Here is an 18,064-nt window from a genome sequence, read left to right on the forward strand (position 1 = left end):
ACTGAATACTGTTCTACCCAGGAATTCCATATGTGCTTGGCCAGTTATAACAGAATAATAGCATTATTGCACTTTTTTATATCGAACGAAATGGTGTTGATAATGTGAGAGTTAATATCCGTCAACAATTTAGCGACAGTATGACATGTAAACAGGTGCGTGTGCGACCGCGCAGGTGAACTTGTCAGTGCAGGTGTAGGGTGTCATATGCATGTGTCACCATATATTCCACCTCGGCAGACATCGATTCTCGATTCTGTCAATATCGGCCACAGATAAGGTTTGCCGACGTAAACCCGACAATCGTTGACCGGTGCGATATAGCGGGGCACGGCCGTTATACTCACAGGGCGCGACTTTCACGTGGAAAGCCGGTTTGGGATACGTCACTACGCTAGCAGTAACGACTTAATGAGTATCGGGTGGTTTGATGGTGTCAGTTGGCTGGTATAGTTCAAAGTCGATACTCATGATATTGACCACCTGTTTACACGGTCAAGGTACGATCATTTTACTTGCAGCTAATAATGCTCACATCAGATATAGTGACTTTCATTCGCCCGACTGTGAGGCCAAGACTAAGCTATTTATACTGTGTGAATATCACCGGTTTTAGCAATAACAAGCTGCACACATTGCACTGGCAGTTTGCAAGCCATGTTAATACGCAATGTCTTTAAGAAAGTGGTCATGTAGCATGTAACATATGCTATACTCTGGGGTCATACTTTCTCTGTACCTTTTTTGGCCGAGGCCCCTCGGGGATTCGATTTTACACTCTCCTTGGGTGTTATTGAGTTTTCCCGGCTTTTAGCAACATTCCAGCAATTCCATGGCCGTGGAAACACCAGAAATGGACTTCACACATGGTACCCATGTGGGAAATCGAACCCGGGTCTTCAGCATGAGGAGCAAACGCTTTACCCACTTGGCCACGTTGCAAACCCTCGGACAGTTACTAAATGCAACAGCAAACATTCGCTAGCTCACCCACACACTCATCTCACACTAGTAAACTCCCACGTGTTAATCCATATTTTACTTATTGACAATAATAATAATAAGGAAGGAATATAGAACTGAATCTGACAATGAAGCAAAAGTGATATTTTCGTCACACATTTTGACTGATGAGAAACCTGCAAAACCCGGGTTCAGCTAGTGAGTGTGCGTGTGTGTATGGTTTCACGCCTCTTTGTGCAATATCCCAGCAATATTACTGCGGGGGACACTATAAACAGCCTTCACACACTGTACCCATGTAGAGAATCGAACCCAGGTCTAACCATTATGCTACCCTACAGCTCCTTATTTAACTGGTCAAAGTTCTGAAAACAGTCAAACACATCAACAAAAATATTGGACTCACTATCTCAACCGTGAATTGTAAAAAAATACAGTTCTCATTCCTGAGTACCCCCAGTACCTCCGCTGTAGCGCAGAGGAAGGGATTTCATGCCTGTTGTATTTCACCGATGCAGTGAGCCCTACATCACCTATTGCACGATCTTCATGTACATGTAGGGCACCACCCATCCCCACGCATCCCCACCCATCCCCACCCGCGTGAACCCCGCCACCCGTGTAGGTGAGTACCAGGATACACTTACGTAAGGGTATTATCCTACGTAGCTAAGAATATATTTTTTTGATGATTTTCAAAAATAAACTTTTTTGGAAACCCATGTTGTTTTTGGGGGTGAATGTCCCCAATAGCTTTAACTGAAAATTGAGTGAGTGATTGAGGCTGGCTTTACGCCACCAACCAGAAATGGGCTTCACACACTGTACCCATGTGGGGACTCGAACCCGGGTCTTCGGCGTGACCAGCGAACGCTTTAATCACCCAACCGCCCCGATAAATGAAGAATCGACATTATCCACACGTTTGTAATGTCCAGATTCGACCAATGTATTGGCCGGTTTCATAAAGCGTAATTGGCTAACAACATGCTACTCACGGGCTTGTTACTGTTTAAAGCCGCACAGCAATTTTCCATGTTCTACGTGGCGGCAGTCTATAAATAATCCAATCTGAACCATATAATCCAGTGATCAACAGTATAAGCATCGATCTTGGGATACAATGACATGTATCAACGAAATCGGCAAGTCTGACCACCCGATCCCGTTTAGCCGTCTCTTGCGACAAGCATGGGATACTGAAGATCAATTCTAACCCGTGTCTTTACTTGATGCAGTCACTGTCGAGAAGTGATGTGGTATCTATGTCTTCCTAACACTTTTACACTCGCAATTGCTGGTGTCCTATTTTTCAGATGTTGTGTATCGTCTTCTTGGTTAAGTATGTAGCGTAGTTTAGTATTACTGTGTAGAATCGAAAATTACAAACAAAATACTAATCAATTTGTTTGGAACATCCAATGCATTTCTCTTGGTATTATATGCGACTGTATTTTGTTTGACTCCGTTGTGTTTTCCTTCATATCTTTCATCTCCTCGCAAGGTTTCGAATTAACTTTATAACCCAAGTTCGATAGGAATGAAATGTCGCAGGTCAAGGGTAGCCCAATGATGAACGTTTTCGTTCGTCGCACCGAAGCCCCAGGTTCGATTACCCACATGGAACAAACTGAACAGATCATACGAAAGAAAATATATTAGCGACCGCCTTGAATGACCCGTGATCAGCATTAGAACTGTTCTTCAGCAAATCTTGGTCCAGAATCACTTAAAAGGCAGCAGTATATCGCACACAAACAAAATAACGCGCGTGATGTGTGGCAAGTTAAGAAACTAAGCCTTTTACGAACGCTTCATACACATTGTAGTCCCTGTTGACGTTCAAAGAAACGGAGTTTTTCCCAAACAACATAAAAAGACTTACATACAACAAAAGCCTTGCCGACATCTCATCGATCGAGAAGTCGGTGGTAATGGAAACAGACACATCACTGATCTCACTCTCGCCATATTGTTTACGTTCAGGGATCAGCTACCATTTGACATATTCATGTTTCGTGACCAAGCTCAGGAAGCGGTGCAAAAGCTGTATCCATATTATGAGAATTCAGCCCTTAACCTGATACCCAAATATTGTAGCCCGGTTGGAAGTAAGTTTAGACATCGAGAAAGAAATATGTAGTGTATCCAGCCAGATTGTTTTCTAAATCGCGTGATTGTGCAAAACCTTGCAACATTCATTTGGCCAGACTGAAAATTTGCAGACCAGCCAAGCCCTGTACCTAAGACATCGAACTTCCCGACTAACGGGATCGGGTGGTCAGGCTCGATCGTAAAACTAAACTCACTCCGTCAATCATTTGTTGTTATTGATGCAAGTTCAGAAACAGGTATGTTCATGAGAGAGTTAGTGAGTGAGTTTAGTTTCAAGCCGCACTCAGCAACACGCCAGCTTCTTGGCAGCAGTCTGTAACAAATCGGGTCTGGATAAGACAATCTAGTGATCAACAGCATGAGCATCAATCTACGCAAGTGGGATACGATGACGTGTCAGCCAAGTCGTCATTCTGCGAAACACAAGCCTTTGACTAAAAACAATGTGGAGCTAACCAACCAACCAAGTTGGGGCTATTTCATTCTTCCTACCCTCGCCTTACACGGCAGCGAATTTCGGATATTTCATTACCGCGTTTATTTTATTTTTTATCCAGTTATATTGTACTATATTTGCAACAGTTCATGAAACTAAACTTCCTCAGATATGTGAAGCGATGGTTAAATAAATTTCATGATTTTTGTGTTCATGTTGTAATGGTTTAAAAACCCTTATTTGTTCCGTGTTGACTGTTGGAATTACAGTTTGTTTACAATAAAAGCCTCAAAACCGAAAATATTAACAGGCTCCATAAAGGTAACACGCACCCGGCGCAACATTTTTGTGCAGCTTAAAAACCTCAAACGAGGCACAGGAAGGCTCCAACGGGCAATATTTTACGTGCGCTTCTTTGAACACCTTTTATCACACTGTAAGAGCTCTTGTTCGCAACCAAATTGACCAACATTTGATCTGACCCTGCTTCCGGTGGAGGTAACTTTACAAGAGTCGGCGTTTGAACATTGATGATACAATATGATTTATTGCTACATGGTGGCAAAAAGTAGTATTTTACGCGGGTAATTATACAAAGAAGGCGTCACTACTCAACAGCACGGGCATCGATATGCGTGGGGAACAGATTGGGTTACTGATGATCAATAGTCTATCTTCACGGGTAAATTCATTGGTAAGGCTTGCAACTTCACCGCCCCTCGGGGTTTCCCTCCCCATCAGGTTTTACATTGTCTACCAAAACCTCGGAGGCGTGTTTTCTCCTTTACTTCACTGTCCAAAACTGACTTGAACCTTAATGTAAACACTGAGGGCTCATTGTGTGTCCAGAAAGATGTTCTGGTTGATGGGCATTTTAAAAGTAACAAGAACGTAAGATTCTTTATGGATAATTTCTTTTATTGTACTTGATGCGTTGTTTCAGAATGGATTCACATACCATTGTCAAACAAAATCATTATACACTAGAATTTGTTATCCATAAAAATTGTATTTAGAGATGTTGGGTTTTGGAAATACATGTTATCTGAATTTGGTTTCGATCCAATATAAAAATCATCTCAGTTGTTATGGTTAACTACTGTGTGGCTGGAAACTGTCATTCGTCCTAGTACAAAGCTGGACTTGAAACAGACAAGAGTTTGCACAAGTTTTGGTTCTGTCAGATCCAGGCATCGGAGAAAAATGGATGTAGTTTGTTTGCAACCCACAGACATAAAAACATGCCATGTGTTCAAGTATCACTCCTGCGTATTTACATAATGTGGCAGAGACAGGACTCGGGTGCAGGAGTCATAAATCAATTCATTTTGTTTATGGCGAATAGCCTGATGGGTGTTAAATTCAAATTGCATGTGGTCAGTGATTGAAGCTGTGTCTTGCATATTGTCTTTAGCAGACGGCCAGGCAGACATATAGGTGTCACTAAACCAGACATTGAGCTTTCTTTGTGACAGAGGCAGCACAGCTATCGAAACCACTCCCCACTTCCCACTTATTTGTTTTGGTATGGTGAAAGGTATCACTCTGCAAAGTTGTGTTCTACCTTGCATGTGACCTTTAAGTACTTCATGTGTGCAGAGTTCATATGGAACCAATGGGCATGTAGGTGTCTTCAATAGGTGTTCCATGGGTACTTGGTTTAGGATGTCTCAGCTCTGATATGAATCCACTGTATCTTGAAACATCTGCATCCATCTTGAATCATCACAAAGCAAACAGTACATACAAAGCTCAGATTTTATTTACCAAGCCATATTAAAGGTAACATATCAGTCAAAATGTCACTTTTTCTTGACTACAAACATTGTATCAATGACAATATATTTAAGTACTACATGAATAGCAAAATCAACTGACTGGACAGTTTCACAAAGTTACCAAGGTATCCGTGGATAATGGATGAGTTCTAGCAACCCATCATCGTGTATACTTCATCCCTGAACAGTCTGAACAAGGCATAAATTGTCCTGAACAAGCAAAATCACTTCCAGTTGTCCACTTGATCAACTATCAACATTGCTCATGACTGACCATGATGAAGACATGTTAGGTCTGGACTTCAAAGCACATCCTGAACACACTGGAATTGTACGTTTGTGTCCTGGATTCTCAGTCCAACATTTCTGTATCAGATGGCACCTTAATAAAAAGAAAATGTTAAATGCATAACAAAACCACCTTCACTTTAGATTAAGAATTGGTGCTTGGCAAAAAGGGACAAAAACAAAGCCTTTACACAACTCTCAGTTATATTCCAGCAATATCACGGCTGGGGACAACAGAAAACAGGCTTCATACATTCCCCATGTAGGGAAATGGAACCCAAACCGGATCTGAGTATGGCACGATGTTATAACAGTGACATGGCATCTTAGTTGGCAAGTGCTATACAAACATGGACACACATTCTTCGCAGTCCCTGCTCAACCCACTAAACACCAAGGAGCCTTTGTACAAAATACATTAATTGACTTACGACTGTAACAGTGCAACAGCGCCCAGGTTATTGCAACAATCTGACAACTTTAAAACTTATTCTATCGGATCTTGCCCAAGTTCAGACAACAGGTGATCGCCTCTTATGACAAGCACAGTCGCCTTTTATGGCAAGTACGGGCTGCTGAAGGCCTATTCTACCCCAGACCTTCATGGGTTGGAAGGGGTCTGGAATGAATGACAAAACGAGGCCACCCAGCTGCCCCTCAACTATGTTCCTGATCCACTGATCTTTTCCTGCTCCAGCTCAATGACACGGAGGTCGATGGCCCTGATCCACTTGGGCCAAGGCAGAATCAGTGACCAAATCATAGTTGCGGTGCAAGTGTATGTAGAGGAGGTCCTCATACATGTCCTATAGAGTCTGTAAGGAGATGTCACACAGGCCATTTGATCTGAAATGGATCACAATGGCCCCCTCTCGAATATGAGGCTCTCTATGCCACCTCTAAGGTCAGCAGAACGCATTAGCACTCTTTTGTTCACTGAACTGCTCTCCCAGATCTGCCACGCCATGACTATAGGGAAAGGTCTGAAGAATGTCAAGTCTTTGATCCAACCTTGTCGCCGCCATAGGTCTGGCCACATGGCATGAGGCCAATGGGCTCAGATGTATGCACCACAAACCTGTGTCCTGCTATATCTGTCTAAAGCTGTAGGAGTGGGATTGAAACCCATCATTGCTCCAAGAGTACGGTTGTGCCATTATACTTGGCAAGGAACAGATGTTGTAGCAAAGCACTACAAGTAATCTGTGGTAAGAGAAAGCTGGCGACTGTTTACTATGAGGAATCAATATACCAGGTAATATATGAACATGACCAAATGGGACATACCTTGAAGATGATGAGGCCAGCAAAGTGACAGATGCTGGATCCAGTGGTGGTGGTGGTTGTTGTTGCCTCAGCTGGGGATGTCTCAGGTTGTGGGGCCTGACTGGCCGGAAGGGCAGCACTTATGGAGAGAACATCAGTCGTGTGTGCATGTTGTATAGCTGCATTGGCCCTTCCCTTTACTACAGAGTGGTACAGTGCCACTCTTCCCTTGGTTGACATGATGGCGAGAGCATGATTTGGAGACCTTAAACTAAATCTGGTAAATTAGTTGAATGAAAAAGGATAAGAAAGCACCTAGGGGACACAAACATGAAATTTGAAAGACAGTTAAATTTTAAAGTGTCAAAATGACACCAATAGAGAATATCAGCAGAGATGATATGGACCTAAACTTGACAGGAGAGCATGAAGGAAAGAAAGGAAGCAGATGTGATGTATGCCTGCAGATGTGACATCATCCCAGAAGTGACATAGCTGTTAATATGGAATGCAGAAATAATACACTGTCTCGTGCCTTGCTACACTGAGTGGTTACTATAAGCGAAAGCAAGTGCTAGAGTGCAAAGGAATTGTAAATGCTGCCGACAAACCTATTTAGAAGCTGATATTGAAGTAAATACCAATGTGATCATGTTGAGTAACTAATGCACCATCTCATGCACTGCTGCACTGGATGGATACTATAAAGAAAGGCAGGTGCAAGTGCCAAGTTATGCCAAGAAGTGTAATACTGTCCATAAATCCATTTAAAAAAATAAAGCTAAATGTCTGTAATGTTATTTTTTTGTAGCCAAGTGGTATTTTTTCATTCTGCTGAGAAAGAAAAATGTGGAATTATTGAACATACATCAGTTCATGCTTATTTCCTTATATACAGAAAAACAAAGACAAAAAACAATATAAGTTTCCGCTAAAGTATTAAAATTACCTTAAGTGTCATTTGGGTTCTGTACATGTACCCACAGCATTTCATTGTCTGGTCTTTAGGTTTATTAAAACTGGTCACCATCTTGGTTCTTCTAAATTTTACCTTTTCCCGAACAGGGAACTATCAAAATTCACTTCAATTCTTGGCAATGACTGGCCCTACCTCTTCCTTTCACTATTTCCTCAAGAAGATAAGTTAGGCTTCAGTTTGTTAAATTATTACATATTAATATAGGTGAGACATTTATTATGAGCTGACTGTTAAATAAACACAAGAAATGAAGACAAAAGACAGTGTGGAGTTAAATGGGCGTAGTGTGCATGGCGAGGACAGAAAACTGCACTGAAGCACATAAAGCCCGCATGGGCTAGCAAAGCACGAGTGTGCATAGGTTGGTCCACCATGGCATGGACCACTGCCCTTGTATAAACTGTAAACTTCCAACTTTTAATGGGAGAGGTTGGCTGCCACACTCAGACGTATTCAGGCTATATGTGGTAGATGTCTGCAAATGATGAGAGTGAGTTTAGACTTATAATGCACTCAGCAATATGCCAGCTGTAAAATAGCGGCCTGTAAGAAGTAGAGTTTGAACCAGACAGCTCGGGGATCAAAGCATGAGGATCCATCTGTGAAACAATCTGCTTTCAACAAAATTGGTGAGCTTGACCCACAGATCCCATTGGTCGCCTCTTATGACAAGCATGGGTTATTGAAGGCACCTTTTACTCCAGATCTTTGCAGGTGCTGCAGAATAAAGCAACACATGTACCTGACAATCCCTCTAAACAATGGTCAAACCTTAGACGGGTAGGTGTGTGAGTGAACCTGGTAGTCACCTCTGACAAGTATGGGTTACAGAGTACAAAACATAGGTCTGTCTTGATTAAAGGGATATTGTGTTTCATTCAGCAATATGTAAGTGAGTGTAGTTTTACACTGCAGTCAGCAATATTCCAGCTATATGGCGGTGGTCTGTAAATAATTGAGTCTGGACCAGACAATCCAGTGATCAACAACATGAGCTTCAATCTGCGCAATTGGGAACCGAGAACATGTGTCAACCAAGTCAGCGAGCCTGGCCATCAGATCCCATTAGTCGCCTCTTACGACAAGCATAGTTGCATTTTATGGCAAGTATGGGTTGCTGAAGGCATATTCTACCCTGGGATCTTCACGGGTTCTGCATCATGTTAGTTGAACTGAGATGTCATTAAAATTACGATTTCCCTGCATTAATGCCCACAACGCAGGACTGGTCTCATGTTTGCTCGGAATTTAAGCAATAATCACATGGCCCGATTTAGACAGTGGAAGAACACTTGCATGCCCTACCAGTTCAAACATACTTGTCACTGGCACTGATGTGGGCGACAGTTATTTGGGAGTACTCAGCCACTTTCCCTCCCAGCTCCCTCACAACATTGGCAATGCACCTATTGAGTTTGTGCCCCTTAATATCAAGAGTCCGTGGGTTTTGTGGCCCCTCCATGCTAACCTGGGCAGCATACATGACCATATGATTGTGAACTTTGGACACCTAAGATGCATGTACAGTAAATCGAGATATATACTGTCAAAGAAGGGTTTTGCTGGTGTATGACAGATCATTTCAGCTGGGCCTCCTGAGCTATAATGCTTGTCGATGCAAGGACAGAACTGGGCCCAACGCATCCCTCATTCTGCCAACCACTTGCCATTGATGGCAAATCGCTGTCCCGCCTCAGTGTGATGTAGCAACCAGGCCAAGTAAGTGGACACAATAAACCAGGCTGCATCTGAAACTCATGGAAATAGTTATAGTCAAAATGAGTGAAAAAATACCCTGCACTGTCTGAGGCAGCGGAAACGCAACAGGACATAGCTGGGAGTTTGGCAGCGCTTGAATCGGGATGTATGTTCCCGGATCATCTTGATCTGTTTTGGAGCTCCGTAAATGTAAGTCAACTGCGACAGTTATGTCTAGGAAAAGGCAAGCTCTATTAATTGTGTCCTTTGCTGAGGCTGCTACCAACTCGCCCACTCTGAAAAAAAAAATAAGAAAGTCAACAAATATGAGGCAGTTACCTCGAATGACTGGCTGCAAACCAGAGGCAAGACACCCAGGATCTCTGCAAGCAGGTGGGTTATTACTGGTTGTTGTGTATCCTGTCGATGAGACAATCTAGACATACCCGAAAGGGCTTTCTGAACCAGAACATGGTGAGACGCATCATAGACATTATGCAGTTTATGGAGTGCTGTCAGCAGATACGTATTGATTTGGCTGTGGCAGACGACCTACCCGACACCAACAAATAAGTATTGAACTGCAGCCACTGGTCCAGTGGTATAGGCCAAAGAAATGGTACAGTAAACCAAATGCAGCACGAAATTGTCCAAACACTGTTTTGCCTGCCTGATAAGTGCACCATGTACTTGGTGCCAAAGATGCCAAAGATGATGCAATGAGTCAATTAACCTCAGATGTCCCACATGCTGTCGGGTATGGCAGTTGGTATCTTGTCCACACGAGGTGCTGCTGTCTCTGCAACTTCATGACTGGTCCCCGGAGCCGGCTCTGTGTTGACCATCGGCGGCACCATGGGAATTTTGTTATCAGGCTGCTCAAGCGACAAGCTCAAATAATTGGATTTCGCTCCTCCTCCTCCAATGATTTAAAGCCAATCTGCGCTTAGAAGGCATTTCCGACTGACTTGAACTATCGAGCGACAATGACAAACAGTAGAATGTACGCGAAACACTTTCATCCAATGACTGACAGAACATGTAAAGCTATGCTATTGAAAGACGCGACGCGACGCCACGCCAGTGGACATTACGTGGCTCTAAGTTAAGCTGCATGACAGCCAAGCTGCTGACGCAAGAGGAAATGAATTCAAGCATGGGAATTAGCTGGTGGACGAAATGTAAACAATGGAGGGGTGAGAAAACGGATCGAAATGGTAACACAGCCCATAAGACCATTTAGCTAAATATTGCTAAATGTCCTTAAATTTATTAACTCTAAATTAGGGATATACATAATTTTTCCTTATCAAGACTCATGCTTATTGTGTATCTCTCTTCCCTAGTGATGGTAGTCAAATACCTAAAATCCCTTGAAGTTCCCTTCTTAATGTAGCATCCCCTTTTCCCGCACAAATGGTCAGGTCGCTGATCTGGTTAGTTGCCTCTTACGACAAGCATAGTCGCCTTTTATGGCAAGCGTAGTTTGCTGAAGGCCTATTCCACCCTGGGACCATCACAGGTCTCATCAGTGGAAATCGCTTTCTTAGGATTGTATGTGTGGGTCTTGATAGGTCACAAAAGCAATGTGTCGGCTGCAAAAAGTTTCAATAGGAAAGAAACCTTCTATCACTATGCTTAAATTATTCACCAGATGCCCCTTGTTCCTTGGAAGTGGTTGAAACAAGGAACATGCTATGACATCAATGTGTTGGAGATGTTAGCTACTGTTCAAGCCTTGAATTACTATCAGAATGATCCACACCAAGTCCATCATGATTACGATAGACAATTCAACAGTTGTAGCATATATCAACAAGCACGGCAGAACTCATTCCTCATCCCTGATGCAGATGACAAGTCAATTTTGCAGCATAGCATATCAGTACATTTCCCAAACGGTATAAGTGCACCATCAAGGCCAGACACATTCCAGAACGCAACATCCTAGCAGACTCACCGGGGAAGGCCATGTCTTAGTCACTGAATGGACTCACTCCATGAGGTTTTCCCGATAATGTGAAACGTTGTCCAATTTATTTTACAATGAGACGGAACGACCAACTGCCAGTTTTCATCCTGTTCCTGACAGCTTGAGCAGCAGACATCATGTCTGTCCTGGGATCTGCTGCTGATGGCTACAGATTTCATATTTTTCAATTGTATGTTTTCAACATTCACCTGGGTAAACTTATGCCTCTATATTTTGCAATGTAACGCACCATACTTGTTGACACCGTGAACTGTTGTCTCAATAAAGTAGTAAACGACTTGAGGACCAGTGTGGATGATGGAAATGTTGCAGTTTTGCTTCTGTTGAGATTTATCAGCAGCATTTGATACTGTTGACCACACCTTGTTAATAGACCGACTTCATATTGAATATGGTATAGACAGCGTTGTTTTGGACTGGTTCTGCTCGTACCTGAGATAGATACCAGAGGCTTAGCATTAATGATACATCACTGGACAACACTCTTTTGACTTGTGGTGTACCACAAGGTTCGGTATCGGGCCCTGTGCTGTCTACGCTGTACAGCAAACCTGTCTCTCACGTCATTAGTAATTGTGCCATCAATGACCATTTTTATGCTGACAAACATGTAGCAGTGTTTTATTAATGCTGTAATTCACCATATAATTCATAAACGTCATTCATCACATATTTCATAGACTTCATTATCTGTTCAGTGTTCATTTGTTCCATGTTGTCTGTGTCTTGCCGTTGAATGCCACCTCTGTACATCTTCACCTTTTTCTTCTGTTTCTGGAGCCTTGTCAACAAGGATTTCCCTTAACTTCCTCTCTATTCTTATGCAGGTAACCCATTCTTTGGGAGTTTCCCTTTTCTTTTAAAAGGACACATCAAAGACTTCCTTTGATGTGTTACCTATATTCTTATTGACTATTGTGTCCTCTGTCCTTACTTCCTTTGGCCACATGTTTCCCACCTCACTTCACTGGTTGTTGCTGAGGTGGAAACATTTCCTTTTCCAGGTATGGCCAATTTAATAATCTGTTTCCATCTGCCTCTTTACTTCATAATTCCTTATAAAAAGGTGCAAAATGTCCTTTATACAATAAAATATAATTATAAGTAATATTTAATCAATAATTCTACAAATTTAGGAATATATATTATAATTAAGGTAAACTGTAAACATGGCTTGGACTATGTGCTTTGTGAATGTTTCAATAACTTTACGCAGTTGCTTTAAAAGGATATTGGATAATTTGCTGTGATATATACACTAGTTGATATTTACTGTGATATTTTGAACTATTTAATATTTAAATTTATCAAATTCCCAAATTCTTTGACTTCACTGGCTGTTGCTGAGGCGGAAACATCATTTAATTTTCCAGGACTTGTCTCAGCAACAGTTTCATTCCACATTAAATAAATCTTCATTATCACCACCATTGACTTGTGTCGTCTTGAGCAGCAGCCCAGAGACAAACCAACAATCACACGGCTACGCACAGTTGTACAACTGTTTTGAATTTGATGACCAGTCACAGAAATCAGGACTAGGGGCGATGGAAGACTGTACATCCAGAGTTAGTGCTTGGATGGACGCCAACATGCTGAAGTTAAACACCAATAAGACCGAGGAGTTGCTCATAGGACCTGAGAAAAGGCTGCAAAAGATCAAAGCAACTAACATCACAGTCCGACAGTGATGAAATCAATTTTTTTCGACATGGGCAATTGACACCTTTTGGCATGCTCATGCCCCTCCAAATGGACATCACGCATGGAATGGAGATGGGCAATATACAGTTTCCTCCTCCCCCGTAGAAACATCCGGCTTGGCCACATGAACTTCATCTAAACCATTCCATTGGTTGTCTGACCGCGACGTGGTAATATAAGGGAATGCATTTCACTGCAATTTCATCATCACAGACCAAGTGACTTAGTGGATCACTACCAGTCAGCGCTGGCAATCACCATTGGCAAGTGAACTTTACTTTTATTTCTTCTTGTTTGTTCTTAATTTCTGCATTTTTCAGTCATTTACGTTGCTCACTTTATCAAACTGATACTCAAAATTACTAGGTTTATTCCCTAAATAGACATATTGTATAAGCAGTTTATTTCTTAGTTTGTCCAAGAGTGTGACATCCAGACCCTCTTCTGTACTGCCCAATCATTCGCAGAAAGTGTCCCAGCAATATAATAAAGTATGCCTTCCACAAACATTTCAGTCAATTGTCAAAAGTGTAAAACATATTACAAAGGCATCGCGCATTTAAAGCAATGTTATCCTGGTAGTTCTACTCCTGGTCTACACGCCATACACACCCAAAATCGCTGCCGTAGCGATTCCTATACTGCTACACAGCTGGTGTCAATGTCGGCTCTATTGGCATTTTGTGGCACATACAGTGTGAACAAAAATCGAATCCCTGAATACATCAGGGTACTTAAACACTTTGGCCACACAATTCAAGGAGAGGACGAATCTGCAGCCTCTCCTTCAACTAGTAATCCAATGCCGAGTACCAGTGCTGGTTTAACTGGGTCTACCAGAAGTGGTACTCGGTATAACTACAAACAAAACACAGTCAGGGCTAATCTTACAAACACTGGCTCATACGATGGTTCTCTGAAAGTGAACCAACACTTTCACGGTTTTATCAATATTTAACCAATATTCTTAAAAAAGCAGGGTGTAATGCTGGTGACACGTGTTGCCGCGTTTGAGTTTTTCTATCATATCCAAAAACATGTTTTCCCAAATAGTAATATGGTTTGTATCAACTTTGATATATTTGAGCATATAGATGAAATTCATTATTTTAACGCGGTCCTTTCACAAAATGGGGTATCTGCAGGTGGCATTAAAAATTACATGTCAGCTGTCAAATCCTTTCTCAGTTACTGTCAAACATATGTTAAAATGTCCCCAAGAGTTTTCGATAATCTTCGTAGGTATACAAGTGCTATGCATTGTCAATATACAGGTGTCAGTAGCTAGTATAAACACGAAGCAACCCGTAAATCTGTTACAGAATTCAGAGATGAAACCAAACAACCGCCACTCATTTCCGTTGTTCAAAAAGGGTACACCGATCCTGCAACCAGACAAGAGGTGAGGGACATCCTGGACCACGCCAAGGCAGATCAACTTCCATCTGAGGACGATCAGCGCCTGGTGATGCGGTACTTGTTTTGTGAGATAATTCAACTTGGACATGCCCAAAGACCCTCAGAGGCGTCATGTATGAAGTTGGCTGATTTCAATAAGGCACGGTGTGTTGCCTGGAGGTACCAAATATCTTTCATGGACCACAAGACGTTCATGAGCTTCCTGGTCACCCTAAGCTTGTCCAAAGAGGATTACGACATGTTCAGGGATTACCGTCAAAATGTACGTGGTGACATGCCTGAAGATGCTCTACCGGACAAATCGCCTTTCTTCAGGAGAGTGGACGGCACTGAAGTGGAAAGCATGTGTCTCGAGTTGGCCCACTATCAGAGGACAAGAGGTTTCCTTAAACCCAACTTGGAAAACGAACGGAGGACATTTACCGCCACGGATGTTCGGAAAGCTTTGGAGACTGAAGTGGCAAGGCAGCATCCCGATGATGCTGCAAAACGTAAGATGGCCAGTGACTATCTTGCACATGGCCAAGAAACTGTCAGTAGGTACTACGCTAAGAAGACTCCCTTACAGGCTGCTAGTGAGTGTGCTTTTGTGCAAGATGTTATCCAACAAGCTGCGGGTACATCAAACGCTGAGGAATCTGCTTCGGCGTCAGTTCCAACAGATTCCTCCACCCAGCACCAGCCCCAACACCCTGAAGGTAGGGGGAAGGGAAAAGGGAAAAGCAAAGGTAAAGGCAAGCCCATAAAGCCCAAAAGGTGAGAAACAAGTAGATCATGGAAAGTAGGGGGAAGGGTGAAAGTAGACCGGAAAGTAGATAAAGCCAAAACCGTAGGATAGAAGTAGTAGGTTATAGCCTGTAATTCCCTAACCTAATGTCAGTTTCGGCCCATTAGGTTTATATAACATTAGTAAAGGGGTTCGCTGTTCAAACTTGCTGTTGTGGGAATGGTGCAGGAGAAGAAAAATGGCACTCTTAAAAGAGCAACCTCCACGTGGTGAGTGCTGGTTAACACAAATAGCTCATAATATATTTGGTTCAGTTATACAATTCTTTATGTATCTAATGTGTTATGTCTTTTTCAGCTATATTTTCCTATATCCGTTCTGCGCTATATAAGTCATTTCAAATGCAAAGCATTTAAAACGATGTTTCGTTTATGTGGTTCCGCAAAAGCCTATTTCCTGATATATTTGGTTCAAACATACAATTCTTTACATATCTAATATAGTATATCTTTTTCATCTAGATTTTCTTGCTATATCTATTCTCTGCTTTCAAATGCAAGACACAAAGTCCACTGACATGTCAAGCTGCAACGCCTGCGTATTATGCCGCGTCTCCTGTGTGTCATTCAAGTCATGGCCTGCGCACTTTTTGAAGCTCCTGTTTCAAAGCCACTGCACTTTGCCATCTTGGGGCATAGTTTCGTGTGGCGACTTGTTCAAGTCTGTCCCCCTCCACATGGCATCCTCACTACCGAGCGTGGGATCGGAGGGGCGACCGTCGCTCAGATGAAAGCAGAGGTGGATGGCCTTGATGCAGCTTTTCAGGGCATTGTGTTCTTTCAAGTGGGAGAGAATGACGTGTCAACCTCTACTGATCCTCGGGACCTGGTCGAAGACCTGCTGGATCTTCTGGACTACCTTCGGTGGAAACGGCCTGGCTCCAGGGCGGTGATAGGGAGTCTGTTTCCGAGGGTAAAACCAAGGAACATGACGGTCTCTGCCTACAAGCGGAAGGTGGAGGAGGTGAACTGGCTCTTGAAGATGTTGCGACACCGTCTGGATGCCACCCTTTGGGAACACAGCCAGCACATGATGATGGGACCTGCGCTGCTAGCCAAGGATGGCATACACCTGACACCAAAAGCTAATGGGCAGTTCTGGCTTTCAATTCGTAAGTGTATGTGTAGGTATGTTTAATCACTCACTCACTCACTGATATCAAATAAGCTGTTTTGCATCCCGCCGGACACACAGGCTTTGGGTGGCTTTAAGGGTGGGAAAACATGACGGCAGCCACACGTGTCGCACATGACGCAAAAGTCAAGACACAGGGCTTCCGACCCATGTCAAAGACAAAACCCTGGGGTCGATGTACGAAACATGACAAGTACCTACAAACTGCCATACTGAAAAAACTGCCATAAATCGGGATAAATCGGGCTTAAAAGCGGTCACTTGTCAAAAGTGTAAAACATATTACAAAGGCATCGCGCATTTAAAGCAATGTTATCCTGGTAGTTCTACTCCTGCTCTACATGCCATACACGCCCAAAATCGCCACCGTAGCGAGTCCTATACAAACAAAACACAGTCAGGGCTAATCTTACAAACACTGGCTTATACGATAGGTTCCCTGACCAAAGTGAACCAACACTTTCAGGGTTTTATCAATATTTAACCAATATTCTTTAAAAAGCAGGGCGTAATGCTGGTGACACGTGTTGCCGTGTTTGAGTTTTTCTATCATATCCAAAAACATGTTTTCCCAAATAGTAATATGGTTTGTATCAACTTTGATATATTTGAGCATATAGATGAAATTCATTATTTTAACACAGTCCTTTCACAAAATGGGGTTTCTTCAGGTGGATTTAAAAATTACATGTCAGGTGTCAAGTCCTTTCAGTTACTGTCAAACATATGTTAAAATGTCACCAAGAGTTTTTGATAATCTTCGTAGGTATACAGGTGTCAGTAGCTAGTATAAACACGAAGCAACCCGTAAATCTGTTACAGAATTCAGAGATGAAACCAAACAACCGCCACTCATTTCCGTTGTTCAAAAAGGGTACACCGATCCTGCAACCAGACAAGAGGTGAGGGACATCCTGGACCACGCCAAAGCAGATCAACTTCCATCTGAGGACGATCAGCGCCTGGTGATGCGGTACTTGTTTTGTGAGATAATTCAACTTGGACATGCCCAAAGACCCTCAGAGGCGTCATGTATGAAGTTGGCTGATTTCAATAAGGCACGGTGTGTTGCCTGGAGGTACCAAATATCTTTCATGGACCACAAGACGTTCATGAGCTTCCTGGTCACCCTAAGCTTGTCCAAAGAGGATTACGACATGTTCAGGGATTACCGTCAAAATGTACGTGGTGACATGCCTGAAGATGCTCTACCGGACAAATCGCCTTTCTTCAGGAGAGTGGACGGCACTGAAGTGGAAAGCATGTGTCTCGAGTTGGCCCACTATCAGAGGACAAGAGGTTTCCTTAAACCCAACTTGGAAAACGAACGGAGGACATTTACCGCCACGGATGTTCGGAAAGCTTTGGAGACTGAAGTGGCAAGGCAGCATCCCGATGATGCTGCAAAACGTAAGATGGCCAGTGACTATCTTGCACATGGCCAAGAAACTGTCAGTAGGTACTACGCTAAGAAGACTCCCTTACAGGCTGCTAGTGAGTGTGC

Source organism: Haliotis asinina, chromosome 9, assembly GCF_037392515.1.
Source record: "Haliotis asinina isolate JCU_RB_2024 chromosome 9, JCU_Hal_asi_v2, whole genome shotgun sequence".
NCBI classification, from domain to species: domain Eukaryota; kingdom Metazoa; phylum Mollusca; class Gastropoda; order Lepetellida; family Haliotidae; genus Haliotis; species Haliotis asinina.